Genomic DNA, 26,458 nt, shown 5'->3' on the forward strand with positions numbered 1-26,458 from the left:
GAGCCAAAGGCCACATCTGCCTGCTTTGAGCTTCTCCAAAGTCTCACTTTGGCTCAGCAGAGCATCTTTAGTGTTCTGTCTTTGACCATAGGAAATCAGGGGAAAGCGCGAACGCAGTCCCCCACTACCACAAATTATGCAGTCGAGTTTCCCACATTTGGGGAAATCGCAGGGGTCAGCACACCCGGAGTGCAATGGATGAGCCTCACCCTGGGAGAACCACCTTAGTGATCATGGTATCTCCCCTGCCAGGTAAGTATGAGTTGGGGCCCGCCGGCCCGACGAGCGCCCCTCCGACGCAGCTCCCCAACATCGCGGAGTCTCGGGCCCGAAAGGGAGGGGGCGGGGGTGGCGTTCGGCACAGACCGCACGGAGGCTCCTCGAGTGGGAGGCGCCGGTCGCTCCCGACGCCCACTCCGCCCCCCCCAGGGCAGGCCGAGCTCAAGTCCAAAGCCGCCCAAGATGCACAGCAGCAGCCTGAGTCATTTGCATAGAGGAGCGTTGGCTCCGCCCCAGCAGCCTCACGCTGCTGCGCTGGCCTGAGAACATGCTGTAGACAGCTCGAGCTCCAGCTGCCGGCCGGCACCCTCTCGTGACTCGCTCATCTCCGCTCAAGAGGATGCACGCTGGAGGGAGGCTCAAGGGCAGGAGGCCCAAACCGCAGCAGATAGCCGCGCACCAGCGGCCCACTCACAGGTCCAGCTCCAGCCCGAAGGCTGCGAGATGGGGATGCTGCAGGTGCCCTCCCGTGAGCGAGCGGGCGGGCCTGCCTGCCCCTGCAGACAAGCAGAGCAAGCCATGTCATCACCAAGTCAATGAGATGCAAATGAGGTGATCATTCCCCACCAGCCAGGGGGCCAAAAAAGGGCCAAAGTGTCAAGCAAAGGCAACAACCTCAAACAAACCAAGAAAGCAGCGACACGACACAGGGAAGGTGGCATCCTTCCCCCACAAGGGGGAGCCAAAGGCCACATCTGCCTGCTTTGAGCTTCTCCAAAGTCTCACTTTGGCTCAGCAGAGCATCTTTAGTGTTCTGTCTTTGACCATAGGAAATCAGGGGAAAGCGCGAACGCAGTCCCCCACTACCACAAATTATGCAGTCGAGTTTCCCGCATTTGGGGAAATCGCAGGGGTCAGCACACCCGGAGTGCAATGGATGAGCCTCACCCTGGGAGAACCACCTTAGTGATCATGGTATCTCCCCTGCCAGGTAAGTATGAGTTGGGGCCCGCCGGCCCGACGAGCGCCCCTCCGACGCAGCTCCCCAACATCGCGGAGTCTCGGGCCCGAAAGGGAGGGGGCGGGGGTGGCGTTTGGCACAGACCGCACGGAGGCTCCTCGAGTGGGAGGCGCCGGTCGCTCCCGACGCCCACTCCGCCCCCCCCAGGGCAGGCCGAGCTCAAGTCCAAAGCCGCCCAAGATGCACAGCAGCAGCCTGAGTCATTTGCATAGAGGAGCGTTGGCTCCGCCCCAGCAGCCTCACGCTGCTGCGCTGGCCTGAGAACATGCTGTAGACAGCTCGAGCTCCAGCTGCCGGCCGGCACCCTCTCGTGACTCGCTCATCTCCGCTCAAGAGGATGCACGCTGGAGGGAGGCTCAAGGGCAGGAGGCCCAAACCGCAGCAGATAGCCGCGCACCAGCGGCCCACTCACAGGTCCAGCTCCAGCCCGAAGGCTGCGAGATGGGGATGCTGCAGGTGCCCTCCCGTGAGCGAGCGGGCGGGCCTGCCTGCCCCTGCAGACAAGCAGAGCAAGCCATGTCGTCACCAAGTCAATGAGATGCAAATGAGGTGATCATTCCCCACCAGCCAGGGGGCCAAAAAAGGGCCAAAGTGTCAAGCAAAGGCAACAACCTCAAACAAACCAAGAAAGCAGCGACACGACACAGGGAAGGTGGCATCCTTCCCCCACAAGGGGGAGCCAAAGGCCACATCTGCCTGCTTTGAGCTTCTCCAAAGTCTCACTTTGGCTCAGCAGAGCATCTTTAGTGTTCTGTCTTTGACCATAGGAAATCAGGGGAAAGCGCGAACGCAGTCCCCCACTACCACAAATTATGCAGTCGAGTTTCCCGCATTTGGGGAAATCGCAGGGGTCAGCACACCCGGAGTGCAATGGATGAGCCTCACCCTGGGAGAACCACCTTAGTGATCATGGTATCTCCCCTGCCAGGTAAGTATGAGTTGGGGCCCGCCGGCCCGACGAGCGCCCCTCCGACGCAGCTCCCCAACATCGCGGAGTCTCGGGCCCGAAAGGGAGGGGGCGGGGGTGGCGTTCGGCACAGACCGCACGGAGGCTCCTCGAGTGGGAGGCGCCGGTCGCTCCCGACGCCCACTCCGCCCCCCCCCAGGGCAGGCCGAGCTCAAGTCCAAAGCCGCCCAAGATGCACAGCAGCAGCCTGAGTCATTTGCATAGAGGAGCGTTGGCTCCGCCCCAGCAGCCTCACGCTGCTGCGCTGGCCTGAGAACATGCTGTAGACAGCTCGAGCTCCAGCTGCCGGCCGGCACCCTCTCGTGACTCGCTCATCTCCGCTCAAGAGGATGCACGCTGGAGGGAGGCTCAAGGGCAGGAGGCCCAAACCGCAGCAGATAGCCGCGCACCAGCGGCCCACTCACAGGTCCAGCTCCAGCCCGAAGGCTGCGAGATGGGGATGCTGCAGGTGCCCTCCCGTGAGCGAGCGGGCGGGCCTGCCTGCCCCTGCAGACAAGCAGAGCAAGCCATGTCGTCACCAAGTCAATGAGATGCAAATGAGGTGATCATTCCCCACCAGCCAGGGGGCCAAAAAAGGGCCAAAGTGTCAAGCAAAGGCAACTACCTCAAACAAACCAAGAAAGCAGCGACACGACACAGGGAAGGTGGCATCCTTCCCCCACAAGGGGGAGCCAAAGGCCACATCTGCCTGCTTTGAGCTTCTCCAAAGTCTCACTTTGGCTCAGCAGAGCATCTTTAGTGTTCTGTCTTTGACCATAGGAAATCAGGGGAAAGCGCGAACGCAGTCCCCCACTACCACAAATTATGCAGTCGAGTTTCCCGCATTTGGGGAAATCGCAGGGGTCAGCACACCCGGAGTGCAATGGATGAGCCTCACCCTGGGAGAACCACCTTAGTGATCATGGTATCTCCCCTGCCAGGTAAGTATGAGTTGGGGCCCGCCGGCCCGACGAGCGCCCCTCCGACGCAGCTCCCCAACATCGCGGAGTCTCGGGCCCGAAAGGGAGGGGGCGGGGGTGGCGTTCGGCACAGACCGCACGGAGGCTCCTCGAGTGGGAGGCGCCGGTCGCTCCCGACGCCCACTCCGCCCCCCCCCAGGGCAGGCCGAGCTCAAGTCCAAAGCCGCCCAAGATGCACAGCAGCAGCCTGAGTCATTTGCATAGAGGAGCGTTGGCTCCGCCCCAGCAGCCTCACGCTGCTGCGCTGGCCTGAGAACATGCTGTAGACAGCTCGAGCTCCAGCTGCCGGCCGGCACCCTCTCGTGACTCGCTCATCTCCGCTCAAGAGGATGCACGCTGGAGGGAGGCTCAAGGGCAGGAGGCCCAAACCGCAGCAGATAGCCGCGCACCAGCGGCCCACTCACAGGTCCAGCTCCAGCCCGAAGGCTGCGAGATGGGGATGCTGCAGGTGCCCTCCCGTGAGCGAGCGGGCGGGCCTGCCTGCCCCTGCAGACAAGCAGAGCAAGCCATGTCGTCACCAAGTCAATGAGATGCAAATGAGGTGATCATTCCCCACCAGCCAGGGGGCCAAAAAAGGGCCAAAGTGTCAAGCAAAGGCAACTACCTCAAACAAACCAAGAAAGCAGCGACACGACACAGGGAAGGTGGCATCCTTCCCCCACAAGGGGGAGCCAAAGGCCACATCTGCCTGCTTTGAGCTTCTCCAAAGTCTCACTTTGGCTCAGCAGAGCATCTTTAGTGTTCTGTCTTTGACCATAGGAAATCAGGGGAAAGCGCGAACGCAGTCCCCCACTACCACAAATTATGCAGTCGAGTTTCCCGCATTTGGGGAAATCGCAGGGGTCAGCACACCCGGAGTGCAATGGATGAGCCTCACCCTGGGAGAACCACCTTAGTGATCATGGTATCTCCCCTGCCAGGTAAGTATGAGTTGGGGCCCGCCGGCCCGACGAGCGCCCCTCCGACGCAGCTCCCCAACATCGCGGAGTCTCGGGCCCGAAAGGGAGGGGGCGGGGGTGGCGTTCGGCACAGACCGCACGGAGGCTCCTCGAGTGGGAGGCGCCGGTCGCTCCCGACGCCCACTCCGCCCCCCCCAGGGCAGGCCGAGCTCAAGTCCAAAGCCGCCCAAGATGCACAGCAGCAGCCTGAGTCATTTGCATAGAGGAGCGTTGGCTCCGCCCCAGCAGCCTCACGCTGCTGCGCTGGCCTGAGAACATGCTGTAGACAGCTCGAGCTCCAGCTGCCGGCCGGCACCCTCTCGTGACTCGCTCATCTCCGCTCAAGAGGATGCACGCTGGAGGGAGGCTCAAGGGCAGGAGGCCCAAACCGCAGCAGATAGCCGCGCACCAGCGGCCCACTCACAGGTCCAGCTCCAGCCCGAAGGCTGCGAGATGGGGATGCTGCAGGTGCCCTCCCGTGAGCGAGCGGGCGGGCCTGCCTGCCCCTGCAGACAAGCAGAGCAAGCCATGTCGTCACCAAGTCAATGAGATGCAAATGAGGTGATCATTCCCCACCAGCCAGGGGGCCAAAAAAGGGCCAAAGTGTCAAGCAAAGGCAACAACCTCAAACAAACCAAGAAAGCAGCGACACGACACAGGGAAGGTGGCATCCTTCCCCCACAAGGGGGAGCCAAAGGCCACATCTGCCTGCTTTGAGCTTCTCCAAAGTCTCACTTTGGCTCAGCAGAGCATCTTTAGTGTTCTGTCTTTGACCATAGGAAATCAGGGGAAAGCGCGAACGCAGTCCCCCACTACCACAAATTATGCAGTCGAGTTTCCCACATTTGGGGAAATCGCAGGGGTCAGCACACCCGGAGTGCAATGGATGAGCCTCACCCTGGGAGAACCACCTTAGTGATCATGGTATCTCCCCTGCCAGGTAAGTATGAGTTGGGGCCCGCCGGCCCGACGAGCGCCCCTCCGACGCAGCTCCCCAACATCGCGGAGTCTCGGGCCCGAAAGGGAGGGGGCGGGGGTGGCGTTCGGCACAGACCGCACGGAGGCTCCTCGAGTGGGAGGCGCCGGTCGCTCCCGACGCCCACTCCGCCCCCCCCAGGGCAGGCCGAGCTCAAGTCCAAAGCCGCCCAAGATGCACAGCAGCAGCCTGAGTCATTTGCATAGAGGAGCGTTGGCTCCGCCCCAGCAGCCTCACGCTGCTGCGCTGGCCTGAGAACATGCTGTAGACAGCTCGAGCTCCAGCTGCCGGCCGGCACCCTCTCGTGACTCGCTCATCTCCGCTCAAGAGGATGCACGCTGGAGGGAGGCTCAAGGGCAGGAGGCCCAAACCGCAGCAGATAGCCGCGCACCAGCGGCCCACTCACAGGTCCAGCTCCAGCCCGAAGGCTGCGAGATGGGGATGCTGCAGGTGCCCTCCCGTGAGCGAGCGGGCGGGCCTGCCTGCCCCTGCAGACAAGCAGAGCAAGCCATGTCATCACCAAGTCAATGAGATGCAAATCAGGTGATCATTCCCCACCAGCCAGGGGGCCAAAAAAGGGCCAAAGTGTCAAGCAAAGGCAACAACCTCAAACAAACCAAGAAAGCAGCGACACGACACAGGGAAGGTGGCATCCTTCCCCCACAAGGGGGAGCCAAAGGCCACATCTGCCTGCTTTGAGCTTCTCCAAAGTCTCACTTTGGCTCAGCAGAGCATCTTTAGTGTTCTGTCTTTGACCATAGGAAATCAGGGGAAAGCGCGAACGCAGTCCCCCACTACCACAAATTATGCAGTCGAGTTTCCCGCATTTGGGGAAATCGCAGGGGTCAGCACACCCGGAGTGCAATGGATGAGCCTCACCCTGGGAGAACCACCTTAGTGATCATGGTATCTCCCCTGCCAGGTAAGTATGAGTTGGGGCCCGCCGGCCCGACGAGCGCCCCTCCGACGCAGCTCCCCAACATCGCGGAGTCTCGGGCCCGAAAGGGAGGGGGCGGGGGTGGCGTTCGGCACAGACCGCACGGAGGCTCCTCGAGTGGGAGGCGCCGGTCGCTCCCGACGCCCACTCCGCCCCCCCCAGGGCAGGCCGAGCTCAAGTCCAAAGCCGCCCAAGATGCACAGCAGCAGCCTGAGTCATTTGCATAGAGGAGCGTTGGCTCCGCCCCAGCAGCCTCACGCTGCTGCGCTGGCCTGAGAACATGCTGTAGACAGCTCGAGCTCCAGCTGCCGGCCGGCACCCTCTCGTGACTCGCTCATCTCCGCTCAAGAGGATGCACGCTGGAGGGAGGCTCAAGGGCAGGAGGCCCAAACCGCAGCAGATAGCCGCGCACCAGCGGCCCACTCACAGGTCCAGCTCCAGCCCGAAGGCTGCGAGATGGGGATGCTGCAGGTGCCCTCCCGTGAGCGAGCGGGCGGGCCTGCCTGCCCCTGCAGACAAGCAGAGCAAGCCATGTCGTCACCAAGTCAATGAGATGCAAATGAGGTGATCATTCCCCACCAGCCAGGGGGCCAAAAAAGGGCCAAAGTGTCAAGCAAAGGCAACAACCTCAAACAAACCAAGAAAGCAGCGACACGACACAGGGAAGGTGGCATCCTTCCCCCACAAGGGGGAGCCAAAGGCCACATCTGCCTGCTTTGAGCTTCTCCAAAGTCTCACTTTGGCTCAGCAGAGCATCTTTAGTGTTCTGTCTTTGACCATAGGAAATCAGGGGAAAGCGCGAACGCAGTCCCCCACTACCACAAATTATGCAGTCGAGTTTCCCGCATTTGGGGAAATCGCAGGGGTCAGCACACCCGGAGTGCAATGGATGAGCCTCACCCTGGGAGAACCACCTTAGTGATCATGGTATCTCCCCTGCCAGGTAAGTATGAGTTGGGGCCCGCCGGCCCGACGAGCGCCCCTCCGACGCAGCTCCCCAACATCGCGGAGTCTCGGGCCCGAAAGGGAGGGGGCGGGGGTGGCGTTCGGCACAGACCGCACGGAGGCTCCTCGAGTGGGAGGCGCCGGTCGCTCCCGACGCCCACTCCGCCCCCCCCAGGGCAGGCCGAGCTCAAGTCCAAAGCCGCCCAAGATGCACAGCAGCAGCCTGAGTCATTTGCATAGAGGAGCGTTGGCTCCGCCCCAGCAGCCTCACGCTGCTGCGCTGGCCTGAGAACATGCTGTAGACAGCTCGAGCTCCAGCTGCCGGCCGGCACCCTCTCGTGACTCGCTCATCTCCGCTCAAGAGGATGCACGCTGGAGGGAGGCTCAAGGGCAGGAGGCCCAAACCGCAGCAGATAGCCGCGCACCAGCGGCCCACTCACAGGTCCAGCTCCAGCCCGAAGGCTGCGAGATGGGGATGCTGCAGGTGCCCTCCCGTGAGCGAGCGGGCGGGCCTGCCTGCCCCTGCAGACAAGCAGAGCAAGCCATGTCGTCACCAAGTCAATGAGATGCAAATGAGGTGATCATTCCCCACCAGCCAGGGGGCCAAAAAAGGGCCAAAGTGTCAAGCAAAGGCAACTACCTCAAACAAACCAAGAAAGCAGCGACACGACACAGGGAAGGTGGCATCCTTCCCCCACAAGGGGGAGCCAAAGGCCACATCTGCCTGCTTTGAGCTTCTCCAAAGTCTCACTTTGGCTCAGCAGAGCATCTTTAGTGTTCTGTCTTTGACCATAGGAAATCAGGGGAAAGCGCGAACGCAGTCCCCCACTACCACAAATTATGCAGTCGAGTTTCCCGCATTTGGGGAAATCGCAGGGGTCAGCACACCCGGAGTGCAATGGATGAGCCTCACCCTGGGAGAACCACCTTAGTGATCATGGTATCTCCCCTGCCAGGTAAGTATGAGTTGGGGCCCGCCGGCCCGACGAGCGCCCCTCCGACGCAGCTCCCCAACATCGCGGAGTCTCGGGCCCGAAAGGGAGGGGGCGGGGGTGGCGTTCGGCACAGACCGCACGGAGGCTCCTCGAGTGGGAGGCGCCGGTCGCTCCCGACGCCCACTCCGCCCCCCCCAGGGCAGGCCGAGCTCAAGTCCAAAGCCGCCCAAGATGCACAGCAGCAGCCTGAGTCATTTGCATAGAGGAGCGTTGGCTCCGCCCCAGCAGCCTCACGCTGCTGCGCTGGCCTGAGAACATGCTGTAGACAGCTCGAGCTCCAGCTGCCGGCCGGCACCCTCTCGTGACTCGCTCATCTCCGCTCAAGAGGATGCACGCTGGAGGGAGGCTCAAGGGCAGGAGGCCCAAACCGCAGCAGATAGCCGCGCACCAGCGGCCCACTCACAGGTCCAGCTCCAGCCCGAAGGCTGCGAGATGGGGATGCTGCAGGTGCCCTCCCGTGAGCGAGCGGGCGGGCCTGCCTGCCCCTGCAGACAAGCAGAGCAAGCCATGTCATCACCAAGTCAATGAGATGCAAATGAGGTGATCATTCCCCACCAGCCAGGGGGCCAAAAAAGGGCCAAAGTGTCAAGCAAAGGCAACAACCTCAAACAAACCAAGAAAGCAGCGACACGACACAGGGAAGGTGGCATCCTTCCCCCACAAGGGGGAGCCAAAGGCCACATCTACCTGCTTTGAGCTTCTCCAAAGTCTCACTTTGGCTCAGCAGAGCATCTTTAGTGTTCTGTCTTTGACCATAGGAAATCAGGGGAAAGCGCGAACGCAGTCCCCCACTACCACAAATTATGCAGTCGAGTTTCCCGCATTTGGGGAAATCGCAGGGGTCAGCACACCCGGAGTGCAATGGATGAGCCTCACCCTGGGAGAACCACCTTAGTGATCATGGTATCTCCCCTGCCAGGTAAGTATGAGTTGGGGCCCGCCGGCCCGACGAGCGCCCCTCCGACGCAGCTCCCCAACATCGCGGAGTCTCGGGCCCGAAAGGGAGGGGGCGGGGGTGGCGTTCGGCACAGACCGCACGGAGGCTCCTCGAGTGGGAGGCGCCGGTCGCTCCCGACGCCCACTCCGCCCCCCCCAGGGCAGGCCGAGCTCAAGTCCAAAGCCGCCCAAGATGCACAGCAGCAGCCTGAGTCATTTGCATAGAGGAGCGTTGGCTCCGCCCCAGCAGCCTCACGCTGCTGCGCTGGCCTGAGAACATGCTGTAGACAGCTCGAGCTCCAGCTGCCGGCCGGCACCCTCTCGTGACTCGCTCATCTCCGCTCAAGAGGATGCACGCTGGAGGGAGGCTCAAGGGCAGGAGGCCCAAACCGCAGCAGATAGCCGCGCACCAGCGGCCCACTCACAGGTCCAGCTCCAGCCCGAAGGCTGCGAGATGGGGATGCTGCAGGTGCCCTCCCGTGAGCGAGCGGGCGGGCCTGCCTGCCCCTGCAGACAAGCAGAGCAAGCCATGTCGTCACCAAGTCAATGAGATGCAAATGAGGTGATCATTCCCCACCAGCCAGGGGGCCAAAAAAGGGCCAAAGTGTCAAGCAAAGGCAACAACCTCAAACAAACCAAGAAAGCAGCGACACGACACAGGGAAGGTGGCATCCTTCCCCCACAAGGGGGAGCCAAAGGCCACATCTGCCTGCTTTGAGCTTCTCCAAAGTCTCACTTTGGCTCAGCAGAGCATCTTTAGTGTTCTGTCTTTGACCATAGGAAATCAGGGGAAAGCGCGAACGCAGTCCCCCACTACCACAAATTATGCAGTCGAGTTTCCCGCATTTGGGGAAATCGCAGGGGTCAGCACACCCGGAGTGCAATGGATGAGCCTCACCCTGGGAGAACCACCTTAGTGATCATGGTATCTCCCCTGCCAGGTAAGTATGAGTTGGGGCCCGCCGGCCCGACGAGCGCCCCTCCGACGCAGCTCCCCAACATCGCGGAGTCTCGGGCCCGAAAGGGAGGGGGCGGGGGTGGCGTTCGGCACAGACCGCACGGAGGCTCCTCGAGTGGGAGGCGCCGGTCGCTCCCGACGCCCACTCCGCCCCCCCCAGGGCAGGCCGAGCTCAAGTCCAAAGCCGCCCAAGATGCACAGCAGCAGCCTGAGTCATTTGCATAGAGGAGCATTGGCTCCGCCCCAGCAGCCTCACGCTGCTGCGCTGGCCTGAGAACATGCTGTAGACAGCTCGAGCTCCAGCTGCCGGCCGGCACCCTCTCGTGACTCGCTCATCTCCGCTCAAGAGGATGCACGCTGGAGGGAGGCTCAAGGGCAGGAGGCCCAAACCGCAGCAGATAGCCGCGCACCAGCGGCCCACTCACAGGTCCAGCTCCAGCCCGAAGGCTGCGAGATGGGGATGCTGCAGGTGCCCTCCCGTGAGCGAGCGGGCGGGCCTGCCTGCCCCTGCAGACAAGCAGAGCAAGCCATGTCGTCACCAAGTCAATGAGATGCAAATGAGGTGATCATTCCCCACCAGCCAGGGGGCCAAAAAAGGGCCAAAGTGTCAAGCAAAGGCAACAACCTCAAACAAACCAAGAAAGCAGCGACACGACACAGGGAAGGTGGCATCCTTCCCCCACAAGGGGGAGCCAAAGGCCACATCTGCCTGCTTTGAGCTTCTCCAAAGTCTCACTTTGGCTCAGCAGAGCATCTTTAGTGTTCTGTCTTTGACCATAGGAAATCAGGGGAAAGCGCGAACGCAGTCCCCCACTACCACAAATTATGCAGTCGAGTTTCCCGCATTTGGGGAAATCGCAGGGGTCAGCACACCCGGAGTGCAATGGATGAGCCTCACCCTGGGAGAACCACCTTAGTGATCATGGTATCTCCCCTGCCAGGTAAGTATGAGTTGGGGCCCGCCGGCCCGACGAGCGCCCCTCCGACGCAGCTCCCCAACATCGCGGAGTCTCGGGCCCGAAAGGGAGGGGGCGGGGGTGGCGTTCGGCACAGACCGCACGGAGGCTCCTCGAGTGGGAGGCGCCGGTCGCTCCCGACGCCCACTCCGCCCCCCCCAGGGCAGGCCGAGCTCAAGTCCAAAGCCGCCCAAGATGCACAGCAGCAGCCTGAGTCATTTGCATAGAGGAGCGTTGGCTCCGCCCCAGCAGCCTCACGCTGCTGCGCTGGCCTGAGAACATGCTGTAGACAGCTCGAGCTCCAGCTGCCGGCCGGCACCCTCTCGTGACTCGCTCATCTCCGCTCAAGAGGATGCACGCTGGAGGGAGGCTCAAGGGCAGGAGGCCCAAACCGCAGCAGATAGCCGCGCACCAGCGGCCCACTCACAGGTCCAGCTCCAGCCCGAAGGCTGCGAGATGGGGATGCTGCAGGTGCCCTCCCGTGAGCGAGCGAGCGGGCGGGCCTGCCTGCCCCTGCAGACAAGCAGAGCAAGCCATGTCGTCACCAAGTCAATGAGATGCAAATGAGGTGATCATTCCCCACCAGCCAGGGGGCCAAAAAAGGGCCAAAGTGTCAAGCAAAGGCAACAACCTCAAACAAACCAAGAAAGCAGCGACACGACACAGGGAAGGTGGCATCCTTCCCCCACAAGGGGGAGCCAAAGGCCACATCTGCCTGCTTTGAGCTTCTCCAAAGTCTCACTTTGGCTCAGCAGAGCATCTTTAGTGTTCTGTCTTTGACCATAGGAAATCAGGGGAAAGCGCGAACGCAGTCCCCCACTACCACAAATTATGCAGTCGAGTTTCCCGCATTTGGGGAAATCGCAGGGGTCAGCACACCCGGAGTGCAATGGATGAGCCTCACCCTGGGAGAACCACCTTAGTGATCATGGTATCTCCCCTGCCAGGTAAGTATGAGTTGGGGCCCGCCGGCCCGACGAGCGCCCCTCCGACGCAGCTCCCCAACATCGCGGAGTCTCGGGCCCGAAAGGGAGGGGGCGGGGGTGGCGTTCGGCACAGACCGCACGGAGGCTCCTCGAGTGGGAGGCGCCGGTCGCTCCCGACGCCCACTCCGACCCCCCCAGGGCAGGCCGAGCTCAAGTCCAAAGCCGCCCAAGATGCACAGCAGCAGCCTGAGTCATTTGCATAGAGGAGCGTTGGCTCCGCCCCAGCAGCCTCACGCTGCTGCGCTGGCCTGAGAACATGCTGTAGACAGCTCGAGCTCCAGCTGCCGGCCGGCACCCTCTCGTGACTCGCTCATCTCCGCTCAAGAGGATGCACGCTGGAGGGAGGCTCAAGGGCAGGAGGCCCAAACCGCAGCAGATAGCCGCGCACCAGCGGCCCACTCACAGGTCCAGCTCCAGCCCGAAGGCTGCGAGATGGGGATGCTGCAGGTGCCCTCCCGTGAGCGAGCGGGCGGGCCTGCCTGCCCCTGCAGACAAGCAGAGCAAGCCATGTCATCACCAAGTCAATGAGATGCAAATGAGGTGATCATTCCCCACCAGCCAGGGGGCCAAAAAAGGGCCAAAGTGTCAAGCAAAGGCAACAACCTCAAACAAACCAAGAAAGCAGCGACACGACACAGGGAAGGTGGCATCCTTCCCCCACAAGGGGGAGCCAAAGGCCACATCTGCCTGCTTTGAGCTTCTCCAAAGTCTCACTTTGGCTCAGCAGAGCATCTTTAGTGTTCTGTCTTTGACCATAGGAAATCAGGGGAAAGCGCGAACGCAGTCCCCCACTACCACAAATTATGCAGTCGAGTTTCCCGCATTTGGGGAAATCGCAGGGGTCAGCACACCCGGAGTGCAATGGATGAGCCTCACCCTGGGAGAACCACCTTAGTGATCATGGTATCTCCCCTGCCAGGTAAGTATGAGTTGGGGCCCGCCGGCCCGACGAGCGCCCCTCCGACGCAGCTCCCCAACATCGCGGAGTCTCGGGCCCGAAAGGGAGGGGGCGGGGGTGGCGTTCGGCACAGACCGCACGGAGGCTCCTCGAGTGGGAGGCGCCGGTCGCTCCCGACGCCCACTCCGACCCCCCCAGGGCAGGCCGAGCTCAAGTCCAAAGCCGCCCAAGATGCACAGCAGCAGCCTGAGTCATTTGCATAGAGGAGCGTTGGCTCCGCCCCAGCAGCCTCACGCTGCTGCGCTGGCCTGAGAACATGCTGTAGACAGCTCGAGCTCCAGCTGCCGGCCGGCACCCTCTCGTGACTCGCTCATCTCCGCTCAAGAGGATGCACGCTGGAGGGAGGCTCAAGGGCAGGAGGCCCAAACCGCAGCAGATAGCCGCGCACCAGCGGCCCACTCACAGGTCCAGCTCCAGCCCGAAGGCTGCGAGATGGGGATGCTGCAGGTGCCCTCCCGTGAGCGAGCGGGCGGGCCTGCCTGCCCCTGCAGACAAGCAGAGCAAGCCATGTCGTCACCAAGTCAATGAGATGCAAATGAGGTGATCATTCCCCACCAGCCAGGGGGCCAAAAAAGGGCCAAAGTGTCAAGCAAAGGCAACAACCTCAAACAAACCAAGAAAGCAGCGACACGACACAGGGAAGGTGGCATCCTTCCCCCACAAGGGGGAGCCAAAGGCCACATCTGCCTGCTTTGAGCTTCTCCAAAGTCTCACTTTGGCTCAGCAGAGCATCTTTAGTGTTCTGTCTTTGACCATAGGAAATCAGGGGAAAGCGCGAACGCAGTCCCCCACTACCACAAATTATGCAGTCGAGTTTCCCGCATTTGGGGAAATCGCAGGGGTCAGCACACCCGGAGTGCAATGGATGAGCCTCACCCTGGGAGAACCACCTTAGTGATCATGGTATCTCCCCTGCCAGGTAAGTATGAGTTGGGGCCCGCCGGCCCGACGAGCGCCCCTCCGACGCAGCTCCCCAACATCGCGGAGTCTCGGGCCCGAAAGGGAGGGGGCGGGGGTGGCGTTCGGCACAGACCGCACGGAGGCTCCTCGAGTGGGAGGCGCCGGTCGCTCCCGACGCCCACTCCGCCCCCCCCAGGGCAGGCCGAGCTCAAGTCCAAAGCCGCCCAAGATGCACAGCAGCAGCCTGAGTCATTTGCATAGAGGAGCGTTGGCTCCGCCCCAGCAGCCTCACGCTGCTGCGCTGGCCTGAGAACATGCTGTAGACAGCTCGAGCTCCAGCTGCCGGCCGGCACCCTCTCGTGACTCGCTCATCTCCGCTCAAGAGGATGCACGCTGGAGGGAGGCTCAAGGGCAGGAGGCCCAAACCGCAGCAGATAGCCGCGCACCAGCGGCCCACTCACAGGTCCAGCTCCAGCCCGAAGGCTGCGAGATGGGGATGCTGCAGGTGCCCTCCCGTGAGCGAGCGGGCGGGCCTGCCTGCCCCTGCAGACAAGCAGAGCAAGCCATGTCGTCACCAAGTCAATGAGATGCAAATGAGGTGATCATTCCCCACCAGCCAGGGGGCCAAAAAAGGGCCAAAGTGTCAAGCAAAGGCAACTACCTCAAACAAACCAAGAAAGCAGCGACACGACACAGGGAAGGTGGCATCCTTCCCCCACAAGGGGGAGCCAAAGGCCACATCTGCCTGCTTTGAGCTTCTCCAAAGTCTCACTTTGGCTCAGCAGAGCATCTTTAGTGTTCTGTCTTTGACCATAGGAAATCAGGGGAAAGCGCGAACGCAGTCCCCCACTACCACAAATTATGCAGTCGAGTTTCCCGCATTTGGGGAAATCGCAGGGGTCAGCACACCCGGAGTGCAATGGATGAGCCTCACCCTGGGAGAACCACCTTAGTGATCATGGTATCTCCCCTGCCAGGTAAGTATGAGTTGGGGCCCGCCGGCCCGACGAGCGCCCCTCCGACGCAGCTCCCCAACATCGCGGAGTCTCGGGCCCGAAAGGGAGGGGGCGGGGGTGGCGTTCGGCACAGACCGCACGGAGGCTCCTCGAGTGGGAGGCGCCGGTCGCTCCCGACGCCCACTCCGCCCCCCCCAGGGCAGGCCGAGCTCAAGTCCAAAGCCGCCCAAGATGCACAGCAGCAGCCTGAGTCATTTGCATAGAGGAGCGTTGGCTCCGCCCCAGCAGCCTCACGCTGCTGCGCTGGCCTGAGAACATGCTGTAGACAGCTCGAGCTCCAGCTGCCGGCCGGCACCCTCTCGTGACTCGCTCATCTCCGCTCAAGAGGATGCACGCTGGAGGGAGGCTCAAGGGCAGGAGGCCCAAACCGCAGCAGATAGCCGCGCACCAGCGGCCCACTCACAGGTCCAGCTCCAGCCCGAAGGCTGCGAGATGGGGATGCTGCAGGTGCCCTCCCGTGAGCGAGCGGGCGGGCCTGCCTGCCCCTGCAGACAAGCAGAGCAAGCCATGTCATCACCAAGTCAATGAGATGCAAATGAGGTGATCATTCCCCACCAGCCAGGGGGCCAAAAAAGGGCCAAAGTGTCAAGCAAAGGCAACAACCTCAAACAAACCAAGAAAGCAGCGACACGACACAGGGAAGGTGGCATCCTTCCCCCACAAGGGGGAGCCAAAGGCCACATCTACCTGCTTTGAGCTTCTCCAAAGTCTCACTTTGGCTCAGCAGAGCATCTTTAGTGTTCTGTCTTTGACCATAGGAAATCAGGGGAAAGCGCGAACGCAGTCCCCCACTACCACAAATTATGCAGTCGAGTTTCCCGCATTTGGGGAAATCGCAGGGGTCAGCACACCCGGAGTGCAATGGATGAGCCTCACCCTGGGAGAACCACCTTAGTGATCATGGTATCTCCCCTGCCAGGTAAGTATGAGTTGGGGCCCGCCGGCCCGACGAGCGCCCCTCCGACGCAGCTCCCCAACATCGCGGAGTCTCGGGCCCGAAAGGGAGGGGGCGGGGGTGGCGTTCGGCACAGACCGCACGGAGGCTCCTCGAGTGGGAGGCGCCGGTCGCTCCCGACGCCCACTCCGCCCCCCCCAGGGCAGGCCGAGCTCAAGTCCAAAGCCGCCCAAGATGCACAGCAGCAGCCTGAGTCATTTGCATAGAGGAGCGTTGGCTCCGCCCCAGCAGCCTCACGCTGCTGCGCTGGCCTGAGAACATGCTGTAGACAGCTCGAGCTCCAGCTGCCGGCCGGCACCCTCTCGTGACTCGCTCATCTCCGCTCAAGAGGATGCACGCTGGAGGGAGGCTCAAGGGCAGGAGGCCCAAACCGCAGCAGATAGCCGCGCACCAGCGGCCCACTCACAGGTCCAGCTCCAGCCCGAAGGCTGCGAGATGGGGATGCTGCAGGTGCCCTCCCGTGAGCGAGCGGGCGGGCCTGCCTGCCCCTGCAGACAAGCAGAGCAAGCCATGTCGTCACCAAGTCAATGAGATGCAAATGAGGTGATCATTCCCCACCAGCCAGGGGGCCAAAAAAGGGCCAAAGTGTCAAGCAAAGGCAACAACCTCAAACAAACCAAGAAAGCAGCGACACGACACAGGGAAGGTGGCATCCTTCCCCCACAAGGGGGAGCCAAAGGCCACATCTGCCTGCTTTGAGCTTCTCCAAAGTCTCACTTTGGCTCAGCAGAGCATCTTTAGTGTTCTGTCTTTGACCATAGGAAATCAGGGGAAAGCGCGAACGCAGTCCCCCACTACCACAAATTATGCAGTCGAGTTTCCCGCATTTGGGGAAATCGCAGGGGTCAGCACACCCGGAGTGCAATGGATGAGCCTCACCCTGGGAGAACCACCTTAGTGATCATGGTATCTCCCCTGCCAGGTAAGTATGAGTTGGGGCCCGCCGGCCCGACGAGCGCCCCTCCGACGCAGCTCCCCAACATCGCGGAGTCTCGGGCCCGAAAGGGAGGGGGCGGGGGTGGCGTTCGGCACAGACCGCACGGAGGCTCCTCGAGTGGGAGGCGCCGGTCGCTCCCGACGCCCACTCCGCCCCCCCCAGGGCAGGCCGAGCTCAAGTCCAAAGCCGCCCAAGATGCACAGCAGCAGCCTGAGTCATTTGCATAGAGGAGCGTTGGCTCCGCCCCAGCAGCCTCACGCTGCTGCGCTGGCCTGAGAACATGCTGTAGACAGCTCGAGCTCCAGCTGCCGGCCGGCACCCTCTCGTGACTCGCTCATCTCCGCTCAAGAGGATGCACGCTGGAGGGAGGCTCAAGGGCAGGAGGCCCAAACCGCAGCAGATAGCCGCGCACCAGCGGCCCACTCACAGGTCCAGCTCCAGCCCGAAGGCTGCGAGATGGGGATGCTGCAGGTGCCCTCCCGTGAGCGAGCGGGCGGGCCTGCCTGCCCCTGCAGACAAGCAGAGCAAGCCATGTCGTCACCAAGTCAATGAGATGCAAATGAGGTGATCATTCCCCACCAGCCAGGGGGCCAAAAAAGGGCCAAAGTGTCAAGCAAAGGCAACAACCTCAAACAAACCAAGAAAGCAGCGACACGACACAGGGAAGGTGGCATCCTTCCCCCACAAGGGGGAGCCAAAGGCCACATCTGCCTGCTTTGAGCTTCTCCAAAGTCTCACTTTGGCTCAGCAGAGCATCTTTAGTGTTCTGTCTTTGACCATAGGAAATCAGGGGAAAGCGCGAACGCAGTCCCCCACTACCACAAATTATGCAGTCGAGTTTCCCGCATTTGGGGAAATCGCAGGGGTCAGCACACCCGGAGTGCAATGGATGAGCCTCACCCTGGGAGAACCACCTTAGTGATCATGGTATCTCCCCTGCCAGGTAAGTATGAGTTGGGGCCCGCCGGCCCGACGAGCGCCCCTCCGACGCAGCTCCCCAACATCGCGGAGTCTCGGGCCCGAAAGGGAGGGGGCGGGGGTGGCGTTCGGCACAGACCGCACGGAGGCTCCTCGAGTGGGAGGCGCCGGTCGCTCCCGACGCCCACTCCGCCCCCCCCAGGGCAGGCCGAGCTCAAGTCCAAAGCCGCCCAAGATGCACAGCAGCAGCCTGAGTCATTTGCATAGAGGAGCGTTGGCTCCGCCCCAGCAGCCTCACGCTGCTGCGCTGGCCTGAGAACATGCTGTAGACAGCTCGAGCTCCAGCTGCCGGCCGGCACCCTCTCGTGACTCGCTCATCTCCGCTCAAGAGGATGCACGCTGGAGGGAGGCTCAAGGGCAGGAGGCCCAAACCGCAGCAGATAGCCGCGCACCAGCGGCCCACTCACAGGTCCAGCTCCAGCCCGAAGGCTGCGAGATGGGGATGCTGCAGGTGCCCTCCCGTGAGTGAGCGAGCGGGCGGGCCTGCCTGCCCCTGCAGACAAGCAGAGCAAGCCATGTCGTCACCAAGTCAATGAGATGCAAATGAGGTGATCATTCCCCACCAGCCAGGGGGCCAAAAAAGGGCCAAAGTGTCAAGCAAAGGCAACAACCTCAAACAAACCAAGAAAGCAGCGACACGACACAGGGAAGGTGGCATCCTTCCCCCACAAGGGGGAGCCAAAGGCCACATCTGCCTGCTTTGAGCTTCTCCAAAGTCTCACTTTGGCTCAGCAGAGCATCTTTAGTGTTCTGTCTTTGACCATAGGAAATCAGGGGAAAGCGCGAACGCAGTCCCCCACTACCACAAATTATGCAGTCGAGTTTCCCGCATTTGGGGAAATCGCAGGGGTCAGCACACCCGGAGTGCAATGGATGAGCCTCACCCTGGGAGAACCACCTTAGTGATCATGGTATCTCCCCTGCCAGGTAAGTATGAGTTGGGGCCCGCCGGCCCGACGAGCGCCCCTCCGACGCAGCTCCCCAACATCGCGGAGTCTCGGGCCCGAAAGGGAGGGGGCGGGGGTGGCGTTCGGCACAGACCGCACGGAGGCTCCTCGAGTGGGAGGCGCCGGTCGCTCCCGACGCCCACTCCGCCCCCCCCAGGGCAGGCCGAGCTCAAGTCCAAAGCCGCCCAAGATGCACAGCAGCAGCCTGAGTCATTTGCATAGAGGAGCGTTGGCTCCGCCCCAGCAGCCTCACGCTGCTGCGCTGGCCTGAGAACATGCTGTAGACAGCTCGAGCTCCAGCTGCCGGCCGGCACCCTCTCGTGACTCGCTCATCTCCGCTCAAGAGGATGCACGCTGGAGGGAGGCTCAAGGGCAGGAGGCCCAAACCGCAGCAGATAGCCGCGCACCAGCGGCCCACTCACAGGTCCAGCTCCAGCCCGAAGGCTGCGAGATGGGGATGCTGCAGGTGCCCTCCCGTGAGCGAGCGGGCGGGCCTGCCTGCCCCTGCAGACAAGCAGAGCAAGCCATGTCGTCACCAAGTCAATGAGATGCAAATGAGGTGATCATTCCCCACCAGCCAGGGGGCCAAAAAAGGGCCAAAGTGTCAAGCAAAGGCAACAACCTCAAACAAACCAAGAAAGCAGCGACACGACACAGGGAAGGTGGCATCCTTCCCCCACAAGGGGGAGCCAAAGGCCACATCTGCCTGCTTTGAGCTTCTCCAAAGTCTCACTTTGGCTCAGCAGAGCATCTTTAGTGTTCTGTCTTTGACCATAGGAAATCAGGGGAAAGCGCGAACGCAGTCCCCCACTACCACAAATTATGCAGTCGAGTTTCCCGCATTTGGGGAAATCGCAGGGGTCAGCACACCCGGAGTGCAATGGATGAGCCTCACCCTGGGAGAACCACCTTAGTGATCATGGTATCTCCCCTGCCAGGTAAGTATGAGTTGGGGCCCGCCGGCCCGACGAGCGCCCCTCCGACGCAGCTCCCCAACATCGCGGAGTCTCGGGCCCGAAAGGGAGGGGGCGGGGGTGGCGTTCGGCACAGACCGCACGGAGGCTCCTCGAGTGGGAGGCGCCGGTCGCTCCCGACGCCCACTCCGCCCCCCCCAGGGCAGGCCGAGCTCAAGTCCAAAGCCGCCCAAGATGCACAGCAGCAGCCTGAGTCATTTGCATAGAGGAGCGTTGGCTCCGCCCCAGCAGCCTCACGCTGCTGCGCTGGCCTGAGAACATGCTGTAGACAGCTCGAGCTCCAGCTGCCGGCCGGCACCCTCTCGTGACTCGCTCATCTCCGCTCAAGAGGATGCACGCTGGAGGGAGGCTCAAGGGCAGGAGGCCCAAACCGCAGCAGATAGCCACGCACCAGCGGCCCACTCACAGGTCCAGCTCCAGCCCGAAGGCTGCGAGATGGGGATGCTGCAGGTGCCCTCCCGTGAGCGAGCGGGCGGGCCTGCCTGCCCCTGCAGACAAGCAGAGCAAGCCATGTCGTCACCAAGTCAATGAGATGCAAATGAGGTGATCATTCCCCACCAGCCAGGGGGCCAAAAAAGGGCCAAAGTGTCAAGCAAAGGCAACAACCTCAAACAAACCAAGAAAGCAGCGACACGACACAGGGAAGGTGGCATCCTTCCCCCACAAGGGGGAGCCAAAGGCCACATCTGCCTGCTTTGAGCTTCTCCAAAGTCTCACTTTGGCTCAGCAGAGCATCTTTAGTGTTCTGTCTTTGACCATAGGAAATCAGGGGAAAGCGCGAACGCAGTCCCCCACTACCACAAATTATGCAGTCGAGTTTCCCGCATTTGGGGAAATCGCAGGGGTCAGCACACCCGGAGTGCAATGGATGAGCCTCACCCTGGGAGAACCACCTTAGTGATCATGGTATCTCCCCTGCCAGGTAAGTATGAGTTGGGGCCCGCCGGCCCGACGAGCGCCCCTCCGACGCAGCTCCCCAACATCGCGGAGTCTCGGGCCCGAAAGGGAGGGGGCGGGGGTGGCGTTCGGCACAGACCGCACGGAGGCTCCTCGAGTGGGAGGCGCCGGTCGCTCCCGACGCCCACTCCGCCCCCCCCAGGGCAGGCCGAGCTCAAGTCCAAAGCCGCCCAAGATGCACAGCAGCAGCCTGAGTCATTTGCATAGAGGAGCGTTGGCTCCGCCCCAGCAGCCTCACGCTGCTGCGCTGGCCTGAGAACATGCTGTAGACAGCTCGAGCTCCAGCTGCCGGCCGGCACCCTCTCGTGACTCGCTCATCTCCGCTCAAGAGGATGCACGCTGGAGGGAGGCTCAAGGGCAGGAGGCCCAAACCGCAGCAGATAGCCGCGCACCAGCGGCCCACTCACAGGTCCAGCTCCAGCCCGAAGGCTGCGAGATGGGGATGCTGCAGGTGCCCTCCCGTGAGCGAGCGAGCGGGCGGGCCTGCCTGCCCCTGCAGACAAGCAGAGCAAGCCATGTCGTCACCAAGTCAATGAGATGCAAATGAGGTGATCATTCCCCACCAGCCAGGGGGCCAAAAAAGGGCCAAAGTGTCAAGCAAAGGCAACAACCTCAAACAAACCAAGAAAGCAGCGACACGACACAGGGAAGGTGGCATCCTTCCCCCACAAGGGGGAGCCAAAGGCCACATCTGCCTGCTTTGAGCTTCTCCAAAGTCTCACTTTGGCTCAGCAGAGCATCTTTAGTGTTCTGTCTTTGACCATAGGAAATCAGGGGAAAGCGCGAACGCAGTCCCCCACTACCACAAATTATGCAGTCGAGTTTCCCGCATTTGGGGAAATCGCAGGGGTCAGCACACCCGGAGTGCAATGGATGAGCCTCACCCTGGGAGAACCACCTTAGTGATCATGGTATCTCCCCTGCCAGGTAAGTATGAGTTGGGGCCCGCCGGCCCGACGAGCGCCCCTCCGACGCAGCTCCCCAACATCGCGGAGTCTCGGGCCTGAAAGGGAGGGGGCGGGGGTGGCGTTCGGCACAGACCGCACGGAGGCTCCTCGAGTGGGAGGCGCCGGTCGCTCCCGACGCCCACTCCGCCCCCCCCAGGGCAGGCCGAGCTCAAGTCCAAAGCCGCCCAAGATGCACAGCAGCAGCCTGAGTCATTTGCATAGAGGAGCGTTGGCTCCGCCCCAGCAGCCTCACGCTGCTGCGCTGGCCTGAGAACATGCTGTAGACAGCTCGAGCTCCAGCTGCCGGCCGGCACCCTCTCGTGACTCGCTCATCTCCGCTCAAGAGGATGCACGCTGGAGGGAGGCTCAAGGGCAGGAGGCCCAAACCGCAGCAGATAGCCGCGCACCAGCGGCCCACTCACAGGTCCAGCTCCAGCCCGAAGGCTGCGAGATGGGGATGCTGCAGGTGCCCTCCCGTGAGCGAGCGGGCGGGCCTGCCTGCCCCTGCAGACAAGCAGAGCAAGCCATGTCGTCACCAAGTCAATGAGATGCAAATGAGGTGATCATTCCCCACCAGCCAGGGGGCCAAAAAAGGGCCAAAGTGTCAAGCAAAGGCAACAACCTCAAACAAACCAAGAAAGCAGCGACACGACACAGGGAAGGTGGCATCCTTCCCCCACAAGGGGGAGCCAAAGGCCACATCTGCCTGCTTTGAGCTTCTCCAAAGTCTCACTTTGGCTCAGCAGAGCATCTTTAGTGTTCTGTCTTTGACCATAGGAAATCAGGGGAAAGCGCGAACGCAGTCCCCCACTACCACAAATTATGCAGTCGAGTTTCCCGCATTTGGGGAAATCGCAGGGGTCAGCACACCCGGAGTGCAATGGATGAGCCTCACCCTGGGAGAACCACCTTAGTGATCATGGTATCTCCCCTGCCAGGTAAGTATGAGTTGGGGCCCGCCGGCCCGACGAGCGCCCCTCCGACGCAGCTCCCCAACATCGCGGAGTCTCGGGCCCGAAAGGGAGGGGGCGGGGGTGGCGTTCGGCACAGACCGCACGGAGGCTCCTCGAGTGGGAGGCGCCGGTCGCTCCCGACGCCCACTCCGCCCCCCCCAGGGCAGGCCGAGCTCAAGTCCAAAGCCGCCCAAGATGCACAGCAGCAGCCTGAGTCATTTGCATAGAGGAGCGTTGGCTCCGCCCCAGCAGCCTCACGCTGCTGCGCTGGCCTGAGAACATGCTGTAGACAGCTCGAGCTCCAGCTGCCGGCCGGCACCCTCTCGTGACTCGCTCATCTCCGCTCAAGAGGATGCACGCTGGAGGGAGGCTCAAGGGCAGGAGGCCCAAACCGCAGCAGATAGCCGCGCACCAGCGGCCCACTCACAGGTCCAGCTCCAGCCCGAAGGCTGCGAGATGGGGATGCTGCAGGTGCCCTCCCGTGAGCGAGCGGGCGGGCCTGCCTGCCCCTGCAGACAAGCAGAGCAAGCCATGTCGTCACCAAGTCAATGAGATGCAAATGAGGTGATCATTCCCCACCAGCCAGGGGGCCAAAAAAGGGCCAAAGTGTCAAGCAAAGGCAACAACCTCAAACAAACCAAGAAAGCAGCGACACGACACAGGGAAGGTGGCATCCTTCCCCCACAAGGGGGAGCCAAAGGCCACATCTGCCTGCTTTGAGCTTCTCCAAAGTCTCACTTTGGCTCAGCAGAGCATCTTTAGTGTTCTGTCTTTGACCATAGGAAATCAGGGGAAAGCGCGAACGCAGTCCCCCACTACCACAAATTATGCAGTCGAGTTTCCCGCATTTGGGGAAATCGCAGGGGTCAGCACACCCGGAGTGCAATGGATGAGCCTCACCCTGGGAGAACCACCTTAGTGATCATGGTATCTCCCCTGCCAGGTAAGTATGAGTTGGGGCCCGCCGGCCCGACGAGCGCCCCTCCGACGCAGCTCCCCAACATCGCGGAGTCTCGGGCCCGAAAGGGAGGGGGCGGGGGTGGCGTTCGGCACAGACCGCACGGAGGCTCCTCGAGTGGGAGGCGCCGGTCGCTCCCGACGCCCACTCCGCCCCCCCCAGGGCAGGCCGAGCTCAAGTCCAAAGCCGCCCAAGATGCACAGCAGCAGCCTGAGTCATTTGCATAGAGGAGCGTTGGCTCCGCCCCAGCAGCCTCACGCTGCTGCGCTGGCCTGAGAACATGCTGTAGACAGCTCGAGCTCCAGCTGCCGGCCGGCACCCTCTCGTGACTCGCTCATCTCCGCTCAAGAGGATGCACGCTGGAGGGAGGCTCAAGGGCAGGAGGCCCAAACCGCAGCAGATAGCCGCGCACCAGCGGCCCACTCACAGGTCCAGCTCCAGCCCGAAGGCTGCGAGATGGGGATGCTGCAGGTGCCCTCCCGTGAGCGAGCGAGCGGGCGGGCCTGCCTGCCCCTGCAGACAAGCAGAGCAAGCCATGTCGTCACCAAGTCAATGAGATGCAAATGAGGTGATCATTCCCCACCAGCCAGGGGGCCAAAAAAGGGCCAAAGTGTCAAGCAAAGGCAACAACCTCAAACAAACCAAGAAAGCAGCGACACGACACAGGGAAGGTGGCATCCTTCCCCCACAAGGGGGAGCCAAAGGCCACATCTGCCTGCTTTGAGCTTCTCCAAAGTCTCACTTTGGCTCAGCAGAGCATCTTTAGTGTTCTGTCTTTGACCATAGGAAATCAGGGGAAAGCGCGAACGCAGTCCCCCACTACCACAAATTATGCAGTCGAGTTTCCCGCATTTGGGGAAATCGCAGGGGTCAGCACACCCGGAGTGCAATGGATGAGCCTCACCCTGGGAGAACCACCTTAGTGATCATGGTATCTCCCCTGCCAGGTAAGTATGAGTTGGGGCCCGCCGGCCCGACGAGCGCCCCTCCGACGCAGCTCCCCAACATCGCGGAGTCTCGGGCCCGAAAGGGAGGGGGCGGGGGTGGCGTTCGGCACAGACCGCACGGAGGCTCCTCGAGTGGGAGGCGCCGGTCGCTCCCGACGCCCACTCCGCCCCCCCCAGGGCAGGCCGAGCTCAAGTCCAAAGCCGCCCAAGATGCACAGCAGCAGCCTGAGTCATTTGCATAGAGGAGCGTTGGCTCCGCCCCAGCAGCCTCACGCTGCTGCGCTGGCCTGAGAACATGCTGTAGACAGCTCGAGCTCCAGCTGCCGGCCGGCACCCTCTCGTGACTCGCTCATCTCCGCTCAAGAGGATGCACGCTGGAGGGAGGCTCAAGGGCAGGAGGCCCAAACCGCAGCAGATAGCCGCGCACCAGCGGCCCACTCACAGGTCCAGCTCCAGCCCGAAGGCTGCGAGATGGGGATGCTGCAGGTGCCCTCCCGTGAGCGAGCGAGCGGGCGGGCCTGCCTGCCCCTGCAGACAAGCAGAGCAAGCCATGTCGTCACCAAGTCAATGAGATGCAAATGAGGTGATCATTCCCCACCAGCCAGGGGGCCAAAAAAGGGCCAAAGTGTCAAGCAAAGGCAACAACCTCAAACAAACCAAGAAAGCAGCGACACGACACAGGGAAGGTGGCATCCTTCCCCCACAAGGGGGAGCCAAAGGCCACATCTGCCTGCTTTGAGCTTCTCCAAAGTCTCACTTTGGCTCAGCAGAGCATCTTTAGTGTTCTGTCTTTGACCATAGGAAATCAGGGGAAAGCGCGAACGCAGTCCCCCACTACCACAAATTATGCAGTCGAGTTTCCCGCATTTGGGGAAATCGCAGGGGTCAGCACACCCGGAGTGCAATGGATGAGCCTCACCCTGGGAGAACCACCTTAGTGATCATGGTATCTCCCCTGCCAGGTAAGTATGAGTTGGGGCCCGCCGGCCCGACGAGCGCCCCTCCGACGCAGCTCCCCAACATCGCGGAGTCTCGGGCCCGAAAGGGAGGGGGCGGGGGTGGCGTTCGGCACAGACCGCACGGAGGCTCCTCGAGTGGGAGGCGCCGGTCGCTCCCGACGCCCACTCCGCCCCCCCCAGGGCAGGCCGAGCTCAAGTCCAAAGCCGCCCAAGATGCACAGCAGCAGCCTGAGTCATTTGCATAGAGGAGCGTTGGCTCCGCCCCAGCAGCCTCACGCTGCTGCGCTGGCCTGAGAACATGCTGTAGACAGCTCGAGCTCCAGCTGCCGGCCGGCACCCTCTCGTGACTCGCTCATCTCCGCTCAAGAGGATGCACGCTGGAGGGAGGCTCAAGGGCAGGAGGCCCAAACCGCAGCAGATAGCCGCGCACCAGCGGCCCACTCACAGGTCCAGCTCCAGCCCGAAGGCTGCGAGATGGGGATGCTGCAGGTGCCCTCCCGTGAGCGAGCGGGCCTGCCTGCCCCTGCAGACAAGCAGAGCAAGCCATGTCGTCACCAAGTCAATGAGATGCAAATGAGGTGATCATTCCCCACCAGCCAGGGGGCCAAAAAAGGGCCAAAGTGTCAAGCAAAGGCAACAACCTCAAACAAACCAAGAAAGCAGCGACACGACACAGGGAAGGTGGCATCCTTCCCCCACAAGGGGGAGCCAAAGGCCACATCTGCCTGCTTTGAGCTTCTCCAAAGTCTCACTTTGGCTCAGCAGAGCATCTTTAGTGTTCTGTCTTTGACCATAGGAAATCAGGGGAAAGCGCGAACGCAGTCCCCCACTACCACAAATTATGCAGTCGAGTTTCCCGCATTTGGGGAAATCGCAGGGGTCAGCACACCCGGAGTGCAATGGATGAGCCTCACCCTGGGAGAACCACCTTAGTGATCATGGTATCTCCCCTGCCAGGTAAGTATGAGTTGGGGCCCGCCGGCCCGACGAGCGCCCCTCCGACGCAGCTCCCCAACATCGCGGAGTCTCGGGCCCGAAAGGGAGGGGGCGGGGGTGGCGTTCGGCACAGACCGCACGGAGGCTCCTCGAGTGGGAGGCGCCGGTCGCTCCCGACGCCCACTCCGCCCCCCCCAGGGCAGGCCGAGCTCAAGTCCAAAGCCGCCCAAGATGCACAGCAGCAGCCTGAGTCATTTGCATAGAGGAGCGTTGGCTCCGCCCCAGCAGCCTCACGCTGCTGCGCTGGCCTGAGAACATGCTGTAGACAGCTCGAGCTCCAGCT

The 26,458-nt window shown here is 62.1% G+C and overlaps 28 non-coding genes across 28 annotated transcripts; all 28 read right to left on the reverse strand.

Moving 5' to 3' along the window:
* Positions 1-96: 96 nt before the first annotated feature.
* On the reverse strand, positions 97-260 carry LOC143800865 (U1 spliceosomal RNA). Its single transcript, XR_013220544.1, has one exon. It is a non-coding gene; the product is annotated as a U1 spliceosomal RNA (small nuclear RNA).
* A 794-nt stretch (positions 261-1,054) lies between these two features.
* Positions 1,055-1,218, reverse strand: LOC143800996 (U1 spliceosomal RNA). The gene has a single exon (XR_013220656.1). It is a non-coding gene; the product is annotated as a U1 spliceosomal RNA (small nuclear RNA).
* Positions 1,219-2,012: 794 nt separating this feature from the next.
* LOC143800998 (U1 spliceosomal RNA) lies at positions 2,013-2,176 on the reverse strand. Its single transcript, XR_013220657.1, has one exon. It is a non-coding gene; the product is annotated as a U1 spliceosomal RNA (small nuclear RNA).
* Positions 2,177-2,971: 795 nt separating this feature from the next.
* Positions 2,972-3,135, reverse strand: LOC143800999 (U1 spliceosomal RNA). Its single transcript, XR_013220658.1, has one exon. It is a non-coding gene; the product is annotated as a U1 spliceosomal RNA (small nuclear RNA).
* Positions 3,136-3,930: 795 nt separating this feature from the next.
* LOC143801000 (U1 spliceosomal RNA) lies at positions 3,931-4,094 on the reverse strand. The gene has a single exon (XR_013220659.1). It is a non-coding gene; the product is annotated as a U1 spliceosomal RNA (small nuclear RNA).
* A 794-nt stretch (positions 4,095-4,888) lies between these two features.
* LOC143800866 (U1 spliceosomal RNA) lies at positions 4,889-5,052 on the reverse strand. Its single transcript, XR_013220545.1, has one exon. It is a non-coding gene; the product is annotated as a U1 spliceosomal RNA (small nuclear RNA).
* Positions 5,053-5,846: 794 nt separating this feature from the next.
* Positions 5,847-6,010, reverse strand: LOC143801001 (U1 spliceosomal RNA). The gene has a single exon (XR_013220660.1). It is a non-coding gene; the product is annotated as a U1 spliceosomal RNA (small nuclear RNA).
* Positions 6,011-6,804: 794 nt separating this feature from the next.
* On the reverse strand, positions 6,805-6,968 carry LOC143801003 (U1 spliceosomal RNA). Its single transcript, XR_013220661.1, has one exon. It is a non-coding gene; the product is annotated as a U1 spliceosomal RNA (small nuclear RNA).
* A 794-nt stretch (positions 6,969-7,762) lies between these two features.
* LOC143801005 (U1 spliceosomal RNA) lies at positions 7,763-7,926 on the reverse strand. Its single transcript, XR_013220662.1, has one exon. It is a non-coding gene; the product is annotated as a U1 spliceosomal RNA (small nuclear RNA).
* Positions 7,927-8,720: 794 nt separating this feature from the next.
* Positions 8,721-8,884, reverse strand: LOC143801006 (U1 spliceosomal RNA). Its single transcript, XR_013220663.1, has one exon. It is a non-coding gene; the product is annotated as a U1 spliceosomal RNA (small nuclear RNA).
* A 794-nt stretch (positions 8,885-9,678) lies between these two features.
* On the reverse strand, positions 9,679-9,842 carry LOC143801007 (U1 spliceosomal RNA). The gene has a single exon (XR_013220664.1). It is a non-coding gene; the product is annotated as a U1 spliceosomal RNA (small nuclear RNA).
* A 794-nt stretch (positions 9,843-10,636) lies between these two features.
* Positions 10,637-10,800, reverse strand: LOC143801008 (U1 spliceosomal RNA). The gene has a single exon (XR_013220665.1). It is a non-coding gene; the product is annotated as a U1 spliceosomal RNA (small nuclear RNA).
* Positions 10,801-11,598: 798 nt separating this feature from the next.
* On the reverse strand, positions 11,599-11,762 carry LOC143801009 (U1 spliceosomal RNA). The gene has a single exon (XR_013220666.1). It is a non-coding gene; the product is annotated as a U1 spliceosomal RNA (small nuclear RNA).
* Positions 11,763-12,556: 794 nt separating this feature from the next.
* LOC143801010 (U1 spliceosomal RNA) lies at positions 12,557-12,720 on the reverse strand. Its single transcript, XR_013220667.1, has one exon. It is a non-coding gene; the product is annotated as a U1 spliceosomal RNA (small nuclear RNA).
* Positions 12,721-13,514: 794 nt separating this feature from the next.
* On the reverse strand, positions 13,515-13,678 carry LOC143801011 (U1 spliceosomal RNA). The gene has a single exon (XR_013220668.1). It is a non-coding gene; the product is annotated as a U1 spliceosomal RNA (small nuclear RNA).
* A 794-nt stretch (positions 13,679-14,472) lies between these two features.
* LOC143801012 (U1 spliceosomal RNA) lies at positions 14,473-14,636 on the reverse strand. The gene has a single exon (XR_013220669.1). It is a non-coding gene; the product is annotated as a U1 spliceosomal RNA (small nuclear RNA).
* Positions 14,637-15,430: 794 nt separating this feature from the next.
* LOC143801013 (U1 spliceosomal RNA) lies at positions 15,431-15,594 on the reverse strand. Its single transcript, XR_013220670.1, has one exon. It is a non-coding gene; the product is annotated as a U1 spliceosomal RNA (small nuclear RNA).
* A 794-nt stretch (positions 15,595-16,388) lies between these two features.
* LOC143801014 (U1 spliceosomal RNA) lies at positions 16,389-16,552 on the reverse strand. The gene has a single exon (XR_013220671.1). It is a non-coding gene; the product is annotated as a U1 spliceosomal RNA (small nuclear RNA).
* A 794-nt stretch (positions 16,553-17,346) lies between these two features.
* On the reverse strand, positions 17,347-17,510 carry LOC143801016 (U1 spliceosomal RNA). Its single transcript, XR_013220672.1, has one exon. It is a non-coding gene; the product is annotated as a U1 spliceosomal RNA (small nuclear RNA).
* Positions 17,511-18,308: 798 nt separating this feature from the next.
* On the reverse strand, positions 18,309-18,472 carry LOC143801017 (U1 spliceosomal RNA). The gene has a single exon (XR_013220673.1). It is a non-coding gene; the product is annotated as a U1 spliceosomal RNA (small nuclear RNA).
* Positions 18,473-19,266: 794 nt separating this feature from the next.
* Positions 19,267-19,430, reverse strand: LOC143801019 (U1 spliceosomal RNA). Its single transcript, XR_013220674.1, has one exon. It is a non-coding gene; the product is annotated as a U1 spliceosomal RNA (small nuclear RNA).
* Positions 19,431-20,224: 794 nt separating this feature from the next.
* Positions 20,225-20,388, reverse strand: LOC143801020 (U1 spliceosomal RNA). Its single transcript, XR_013220675.1, has one exon. It is a non-coding gene; the product is annotated as a U1 spliceosomal RNA (small nuclear RNA).
* Positions 20,389-21,186: 798 nt separating this feature from the next.
* Positions 21,187-21,350, reverse strand: LOC143801021 (U1 spliceosomal RNA). Its single transcript, XR_013220676.1, has one exon. It is a non-coding gene; the product is annotated as a U1 spliceosomal RNA (small nuclear RNA).
* A 794-nt stretch (positions 21,351-22,144) lies between these two features.
* Positions 22,145-22,308, reverse strand: LOC143801022 (U1 spliceosomal RNA). The gene has a single exon (XR_013220677.1). It is a non-coding gene; the product is annotated as a U1 spliceosomal RNA (small nuclear RNA).
* A 794-nt stretch (positions 22,309-23,102) lies between these two features.
* LOC143801023 (U1 spliceosomal RNA) lies at positions 23,103-23,266 on the reverse strand. The gene has a single exon (XR_013220678.1). It is a non-coding gene; the product is annotated as a U1 spliceosomal RNA (small nuclear RNA).
* A 798-nt stretch (positions 23,267-24,064) lies between these two features.
* On the reverse strand, positions 24,065-24,228 carry LOC143801025 (U1 spliceosomal RNA). Its single transcript, XR_013220679.1, has one exon. It is a non-coding gene; the product is annotated as a U1 spliceosomal RNA (small nuclear RNA).
* A 798-nt stretch (positions 24,229-25,026) lies between these two features.
* Positions 25,027-25,190, reverse strand: LOC143801026 (U1 spliceosomal RNA). The gene has a single exon (XR_013220680.1). It is a non-coding gene; the product is annotated as a U1 spliceosomal RNA (small nuclear RNA).
* Positions 25,191-25,980: 790 nt separating this feature from the next.
* LOC143801027 (U1 spliceosomal RNA) lies at positions 25,981-26,144 on the reverse strand. Its single transcript, XR_013220681.1, has one exon. It is a non-coding gene; the product is annotated as a U1 spliceosomal RNA (small nuclear RNA).
* Positions 26,145-26,458: the final 314 nt, after the last annotated feature.

This window comes from Ranitomeya variabilis, chromosome 1, assembly GCF_051348905.1.
Source record: "Ranitomeya variabilis isolate aRanVar5 chromosome 1, aRanVar5.hap1, whole genome shotgun sequence".
In the NCBI taxonomy this organism is placed as follows: domain Eukaryota; kingdom Metazoa; phylum Chordata; class Amphibia; order Anura; family Dendrobatidae; genus Ranitomeya; species Ranitomeya variabilis.